General features: G+C 37.3%; 2 long non-coding RNA genes across 2 annotated transcripts in view; both read right to left on the reverse strand.

Annotated features, from left to right (window-relative positions):
- LOC148943150 (uncharacterized) overlaps positions 1-2,545 on the reverse strand; it is a 28,100-nt gene extending 25,555 nt beyond the window's left edge. Inside the window, exon 1 of the long non-coding RNA XR_016143114.1 lies at positions 2,469-2,545. This is a non-coding gene — a long non-coding RNA (uncharacterized LOC148943150). The remainder of the gene's footprint in view (positions 1-2,468) is intronic.
- The window catches only part of LOC148943149 (uncharacterized), a 389,369-nt gene that overhangs the window by 99,512 nt on the left and 281,503 nt on the right, over positions 1-8,354 (reverse strand). The gene's annotated exons all lie outside the window — the stretch shown is intronic.

An 8,354-nucleotide genomic window follows, 5' to 3' on the forward strand; every position in this document is an offset into this window, starting at 1 on the left:
TCTGTGTAAAAGAGACCCCAGAGGACCATTTAAACACATTAACCAAAGTTTTCGAAAAATTCAGAGAGGGTAATCTGAAATGTAGACCTGAAAAAGTAAATTTATTTCAATCCGAAATAAAATTCTTAGGAATGATAGTGACTCAAGGTCAAGTATCACCGGACCCTGAGAAGATAAAATGTGTAGAGAATCTTAATCCGCCAAAAACTATAAAACAATTGAGAGCCATTATTGGTTTAACAAGTTATTTCAGAAAATTCATACGCAACTACGCTCAAATTGCAAAACCCTTAACGGATCTAACTAAAGGGACCTTCCAAAATATTAACTGGTCGCAGGAAGCTCAAACTTCTTTGGACACTCTCAAGAAAGCAGTTACTTCCGAACCAATATTATCGTTACCAGACTTTGAAAAAGGACAATTTGTGGTCACCACTGACGCCTCAGCTACGGGCATCGGTGCAATCCTTTCCCAATTAATCCCTATAGAAAACTACCCCGATCCCTTACAAAAACCCCCTCAGTATATAGAAAAAGCCATATGCTATTCAAGTAGAACTCTAACCAAAGGCGAAAGAAGTTATTCAGCGACGCAATTGGAGTTACTATCTATAATTTACCATTTAGACAAATTTAGACATTATTCATTAGGCCGAAAACTTAAGCTACGTTCGGACCATAAAAGCCTACAGTACCTAAGTACATTTAAAAATCCAACTGGAATCTTAGCTAGATGGATAATGAAAATCCAAGATCTGGATTACGAATTTGAACATTTGACCGGTAAACAAAATGCCCCCTGTAATTACTTGAGCCGTGCCCCCTGTGATTACTGCTAATCTGAACCGCTTAATCTGAACCGCCATCTGAACCGCTATATATATATATATATATATATATATATATATATATATATATATATATATATATATATATATATATATATATATATATATATATATATATATATATATATATATATATATATATATATATATATATATATATATATATATATATATATATATATATATATATATATATATATATATATATATATATATATATATATATATATATATATATATATATATATATATATATATATATATATATATATATATAAAAAAATATATATATATATATATATATATAGGAACGCCTCGCACATCCTTTAAATTATGCAATCTCTCAAAATCTAATGAATCTCTTGGAAGAAATACTGAGGGATTCAAACGACTGTGCCAAAGGTAACAAAAAAAGGCAAGAAGTAGATGATGCAAGCCTGCTCAAACAATCTTAAGAAAAATAACCCACAACCCTGCTTGATGGCCAAAAGCAAGCATTAAAATTTGTAGAATCCGCATTCTATCAAGTTTTTTCTGCCTATAGCTTGTGCAAAAGAAGCTTGAGCATTAAAGCCTCAGAACAGCATAGTTTTAGTGGAACATCTTTCATAAGGTAGGGGGAGAGGAAGGTCTTTATACAACCATTAGGGTTATTTCTCCCCCCCCCTAATTAAAAGCAAAAAAGTTAGTCTGCAAGTGTAAAAAGAAGGCCTCTGTCAAGACAACTACTCTCTCTATTATCTACCAATAAGATGAAAAAATTCATCTTTACCACAATTTCACGAATTTTGGCAAAATTGGACAAGATCTTGAAGGAAAAGATTTCAGTGAACCTTTGTGCATAGGTATATTTAGGCTACATTACAAGAAGCAGTGGAGAGAGAACCCTTTTAGGTGGGATGAAAATAATTTTGTACTTATACCTCAGTCTGGCTCTGATAATTGTTCAAATTCAAAAATGATTAATAACATTTAAGCCACATTATTCAGCTGTATCCTTTCGTTTTGATAATTCATAAATTACGAGAATTAGAAAGACGCAATGATCATGAGCAGAAAATAGATAAATAAATTTTAAACAAATGCCGAATGCACATCTCGCTAAAAAACTGACGAAAATAATTTTTATTGCTGAGAAAAATTGAATTTAGATGTGCTTAAATTTTCGCAAATTTTCTTATTGACGTAAAAAGACGATAAAAAGAGAAAAAGTCGTGAGAAAACTATTTTGACTAGTCGTAAATTACAAAAAAAAAGAACCGCACAGTCATTATAGTTTAAAAAAAATAAAAATACTAATAAACAATAATAGCGCAGACCAAGGCATTAAATATGGCTTAATGCTCTGGATTGGTCGTGCATTAAAACAAACATCAATTGTTTAACTTTAAGAGGAATGAAAGAGAATATCCACATTCTCTTTCACACTATACTGACTTAAAATCTAAAAACAAAACAAAAAACTTTTAATTTATCTCAATGTCTTTGTTATGAATTAGAAAGTAAATTCGCTTCAATTGAGTAAAAAATTCTGCTAGCTTAAAGCCTCAATGTTAAAATTGTGCGCTGCGCTGGCATAAAAACCTGAAGCATTGAGAAAACACAAACATGCTTTCAAACCTTCTTTGAGGGATAAGTCGAGTGAAGTTTCCTACATCGTTCATAAGACCAAAATTGGCACGCATTTCAATGGTTAATTCTTTTTAGGAAGTTTCATTCTTGAATAAGTCTTACGGGATCTCGCTGCCCACGACGGGGTTCCTTTTTCTTTGGGTTTGACACTAAAAGTGATTAGTTCATGTCCGCACAAGTTCTCTGATGTCTGGTTAAAATATTCAGCAAATGTCACCTGAAAAAAAAGATCCTGCTTTAACAAAGAGAAATTTTAAACAAACTTCTAAAAACAGGGAAAGTTTATTTTTATAAACCCGAGGGATTAATTGCTTAATAAGCAATTGGATATACTCACTTTTTAATTTGGTGACTCAAATGAAAAAAATTGAAAAAAAATATAAATACTCACAATATTAATAGTAATAATAATGTACGTAACAAAAATACAATCCAGAAATAAAAAACTTATAAATAATTCAAAATCTTTTTTTGTGATTATTCCACTTCAAAATTTGAATGGTAATTTGAAAACTTTCTTCCTCAAAGCAAAGATCTCAGATTGTACTTCTCAAGTAGCTCTAGTTTTTTTAAGCTCGTTTTATTTCCTCTTCTTCCCCTTTATTACCATAACGCAAACATAAGTCTTAAGGCAAAACCAAGTAAATCCAAAAAACATGTCTATTATTACGCTTAAAAAGAAATGAACCTCAACAGCCCTAAACTGCAAATCTCCTCCTCCCCTGGACTTCAACTATCCGTCTAATCCTCCGAGAAAGATATTTGCCGTCCTTACTTGGCTGCTAGAGTTTGACCTGACATTGTTTCACCCTCTGCGTAACTGAAAAGGGGACATCTCAAGCCATTAGATATACTATTTCTTTTCTTCTGCTTGTTATATTTAAAACACTAGCTTAGCTTCCCTGCCCATCGGCTTTAAACTGTCATAACTATTAACTAATTATTTCAATTGAGCTTATTTCATATAATATATTTTATTCTGTTATTGTATTTCCGACAATCAAATAAATCTAGTAAAATACATACAAATCGATTAAATAGTTTAATTAGAATCTGTTAATTAAATTATAATACTAAATCTGTTAATTATTAAATTCGAGCAGAATCATTTTTCAGAATAATGGAATGTTTAGGGCAGAACCTCTTTTCCATTGCCATGCTGAACCTGAAAACAAATTAGTAACAATTCGTTAAAAAATGCAGCTACACCTTTAAAGGAAGGTTACACCTTTATAACTGATTGACTAAATCTGTTTTTAGCCTATTTTCTCCTGATACGCCTTTTAAATGAAGTTTAGTTTGCTATTTCCATATTTAATTGTTTGTCAAGTCTTAACAAGCTCAGACAAACACAGGCAAATACAAGAAACGTATTATGTATGTACCCTAAATTTGGTTTTCAGCAAAACATAACTACAAAACAAACATATACTTTAGAACAAATAAATATGTAACATATATACATGTATATAGAAACATATATATAAACATATATGCATACATAAATACATATACAAAAAACACATACAAACAAATAGCTATAGAAAAAAAAATGATCGGTAAAATTACAAAAAACACAAATAACAACTATATTTAGCATTTAAGTGGGTCACTGACCAATAAATAGAGCTCATAGGACACCATCAGCTCAAAATAAACATACCTTTATATTTGTAATTTCTACTGTCAATTTATTTTTATTTATCAGTTGCAAAAGAATCATCTATGTTCTTAAATAAAATACGCATTATATTTTGGAGCTTATATCTTTATTGTAGCTGTATAGTACAGCTTATAATTATGATAAATCTTATATTCTTAATATAAAGCAAAAAGATGCCCCTTTTAATTCTCGGAAGGTACAGGACCGTTTGGAAAAATCTTAGATTTCCCTTCCCCAACGTGTGCAGTTTTTAAACTTTGAGGGTTCAATTAAGTTTAATTCTTCCTTTCCTTTTTATTTATTTTTTAAGGGGTGACCGAACTGAACAAGTTGTTATTGAATACCAGAAAAGGGCATTTCAATTCATATGGAATAAAAAATCTAGATACTGTTTTAGATAACAAAATAGGTCATGCCAGAGTAAAGTGCCCTTTTTTCCTACGAACGTCACTCTCGGCACAGAGGCAAAAATAATAAAAATGCATATTACAAGACAAGCAATCCATTTGTCATGATCGAAAACCCTGAAATTGAGGTTTACAGTTCCCCGTCTTCAAAACCAAAGAAAAGAAAAGAAAATAAGCTCTATAAGACTTTATTCGGAATTAACAGATAATCGGGGAAAATCTAATCCAGATGGTACTATCTTAAAGGATAATGAAATGGAAGAAATAGCGAAAAACATAAAGATAGACATAGTAGAAACTGGTGAACAAGATTCAAAGGAGGGCGTTAATATAAAGTATGAATCATGAAAAAGTAAGAATAGCAAAAAAAAGAAAGACAGAATAGGCCTGAGATTCCTGAGTAACTTCTCAGGTGCTTCCCCCAAGCAACTCAGGCGTGTCCCCAGGTGGCGGATAGGGGAACATCCTTCAGATATGGAGGATACCCTCGAATACTAAATAAGAGGGCACGGACCAAGGGGGACCCAATCTCTGGGGGTCTTAAATAGCCGGTGCACCCTTGTCTGGGGGATATAAATACGGACAGAGGAGGAGGTGAGCCCCTCTGATAGCGATCTTGCTGGGCCCACCGGCGCGTGGATATGTCCCGAAGACGTTAAACTCACCCCCAGTAATGGGATAAATTGCTTGGTGACTCAGTGATGCCAAGTGGGATGATCCTCCCAGCGAGGACAACTGCGAAGAGCGGAAGACACACTCAAGGGTGTCAACGGTCCCGGCTAGAAGCAGAGAGGATTGGCTTGCCGTTGCTTCAAAAGCTAGCCAAGAAACTTTCCCTCTTTATGATTTATGACTAGGCAATCAATGAGAACACGAAATAGGGATACCGCGTCCGGGGAAACTAACGGACAAGCTACCGCGTCCGGGGAAACTGGCAGACAAGCTACACCATCCGGGGCAACCGATTTATTGACAGCCAACAGCGTTGGAAACGAATCAAGGCAACGTTTGACAAGTCCGTCACAAACGGACGCTAGACCGGTTTTATCTACAAAAATCACCACCAGAATCGGCACGTTAAATCTTCGGACACTTTCGAAACCAGGAAAGAAAGACATGCTCCTCCGTGAAGCAAACCGCTACAATTGGGACATCATTGGCCTCTCAGAAACTCATCTACCAGGTATCATCGAAGAACAGATAGGAGACGCAACCCTCCTGCTTTTTGGAAGACAAGACGGAACCCACAGACAAGGAGTCAGCTTTTTTCTGACAAAAGCAGCAAGGAAATCTCTTCTATCAGTGGTGTCTGTCTCGGAGATATTAATGATGATCCGACTCAAAAGCAAGTTCAAAAACCTCTCCGTGGTACAGGTCTTCATCAAGGTCGGACGAAGAGTCGGAAGATTTCTACTCTAGCTCCAGAGCCTTGTCGACACCATTCCGAAGAAAGACATCGTGTTAGTCCTCGGGGACTTCAATGCCATTGTGGGGAGTGACAATAGCGGAAACGAAGATGTCATGGGCAAGTTCGGGATCGGACAGATCAACGGCAGATGAGAACGACTCACTGAATTCTGCCGAGATAACGAGCTTTTTATCACAAACACAATGTTCAAGCACAGACGAAAGAGAAAAGTCACGTGGTGGTCCCCCGATGGAAGGACTGCCAACATGAAAGATTATATACTGGTATCCAGCCGATGGAAATCTTCATTCACAGACACAGTGACGCTAGGAGGTGGGGACTTTGATAGTGAGCACAATCTCCTCATGTCATCGCTTCGCCTAAGATTAAAGGCCGTTGTCAAGCCGAAACAAAAAATTCCAAGATTCCGGATAGAAGCCCTTAAAGACCTTAAGACGAGACAAGAGTACAGAATGCAGCTCAACAAACGACTGTCAAAGACCTTGCAAGAAACACCTGATCTGCTGAGTCCAGCCGACATCGATCTACTTGTTTCGCAAAGCAGCCTGGCCGTATGCGAGACAGCTGAGCTCGTCCTCGGCCGTAAATCTGCAGAAGACAAGCCATGGATTACCCAGGATATTATTGATATGTGTACCGAGAAACGAACTCTCCAAAACAAGCAAGATCGAGAAAGCAAGGATAGATTCAAAAACCTTAAACGTCAAATTGAGAAGAAAACCCGCAAAGCATTAAAAGACATGATTACTGAAAAATGTCGGCAGTGTGAGGAGGACTCCCGTAGGGGTAACTCACACCTCATGTTCAAACGTGCTAGAGAGCTGACAAACCGCAAAGAAGCGATGTGCCTCGATCTCTTAGATAAAAATGGACACAAAATCACTATTTGTACCGGAATCTAAGATCACTGGAAAGAACACTTCCAGGACAAGTTTAATCTCAAAGTAAGTCCAGATCCTGAAGTGGTTCGAAAGTTTCCAGCACACAGGGATGAAGACCCAAACTCACCTCCCTTAAGGTCAGAAATAGAAGCCACACTCAAATCCCTCAAGTCAAATAAGGAACCCGGAATAGACGGTATACAGGCAGAACTTCTAAAAGTGGAATCTGATATCGTCGTTGATCTGTACCACAAAATAGTAACAGCTGTATGGGAAATAAAATACTTCCCCGAGTCTTGGTCGAAATCTGTCATAGTGCCCCTGCACAAGAAAGGATCTAAAAGTAACTGCGAAAACTACAGACCCATATCGCTTACTTGCCAATCAGCTAAAATCCTTACGAAAATTCTCCTTGATCGTATTAGAAACCTGACAAGACACGTAATCCCTGAATATCAAGCTGGCTTCCGTCAAAACCGATCCACCATAGACCAAATTTTTGTGATCAGACAGATTATGGAAAGATACCTGAAATTCGGGAAAGAGCTATACCAGCTGTTTATCGATTTCAAACAAGCTTTCGATCTAATTTGGCGAGATGGCCTATGGCACATCCTGGCACACTACGGTATTCCCATTGACATTATTGACATTATCAAGAGCATGTACGAGAAGTGGAGAAGCATGGTGCAGACCAGCGAAGGCTTTACTGAAGAATTCTCAACCTCTTCAGGAGTGCTGCAAGGATGCCTACTCTCCCCTACTCTGTTCTGCCTATTCCTGAATGCTGAACTGGCACTGGTGCCCAATGACACGGGAGCACTCATGAGTGGACACCCCTTTGACTTGCTTGCATACGCCGACGACATTAATCGCCTAAACGAACAACTAGAGGAGCTACAGTTAAGCGCTAACTAGATTGATCATGCATTTAGGTTACTCGGGAAGAAAATCAATGCTAACACTACAAAATCTATGAATGTAACGTAACATATAAATACAGGGCTTCAACCCCGAGCAATTATGATCCAGGGGGAAGAGATTGAGTGTGTTAACCATTTCGTTTACCTAGGAAGTGAGCTGACGTCCACAAACGACTCTTCAAAAGACATTAAACGACGCCTCGCCCTTGCCTCAGCATGCTTCAAGTCATTGCAATCGATCTGGAAAAACAAACATCTGTCACTGAAACTAAAAACACGCCTTTTTCGAGCTCTTGCGGTTCCAGTAGCAACTTACGGAGCAGAGACATGGACCTTGAAAGCAGAAGACAAACGCCGGTTGGCGGCCTTTGAAACAAAATCCCTCAGGAAGCTTTCTGGCATCACCTACCTTGACCGAATATCAAATGAACGGCTATTGTCTTCGCTCAACTATTCCCAGAGCATCATGCAGACCATCCAGCTTCAACAGCTTCGATGGTTAGGCCACGTTCAGCGGATGTCCCCAGCCCAACTTCCAAAAATTGCGTTTGAAGGAAGGATTGATGCCTCG

Source organism: Artemia sp. Qi Xiang Cuo, chromosome 16 (assembly GCF_049724085.1).
Source record: "Artemia sp. Qi Xiang Cuo chromosome 16, ASM4972408v1, whole genome shotgun sequence".
Classification (NCBI taxonomy): Eukaryota; Metazoa; Arthropoda; class Branchiopoda; order Anostraca; family Artemiidae; genus Artemia; species Artemia sp. Qi Xiang Cuo.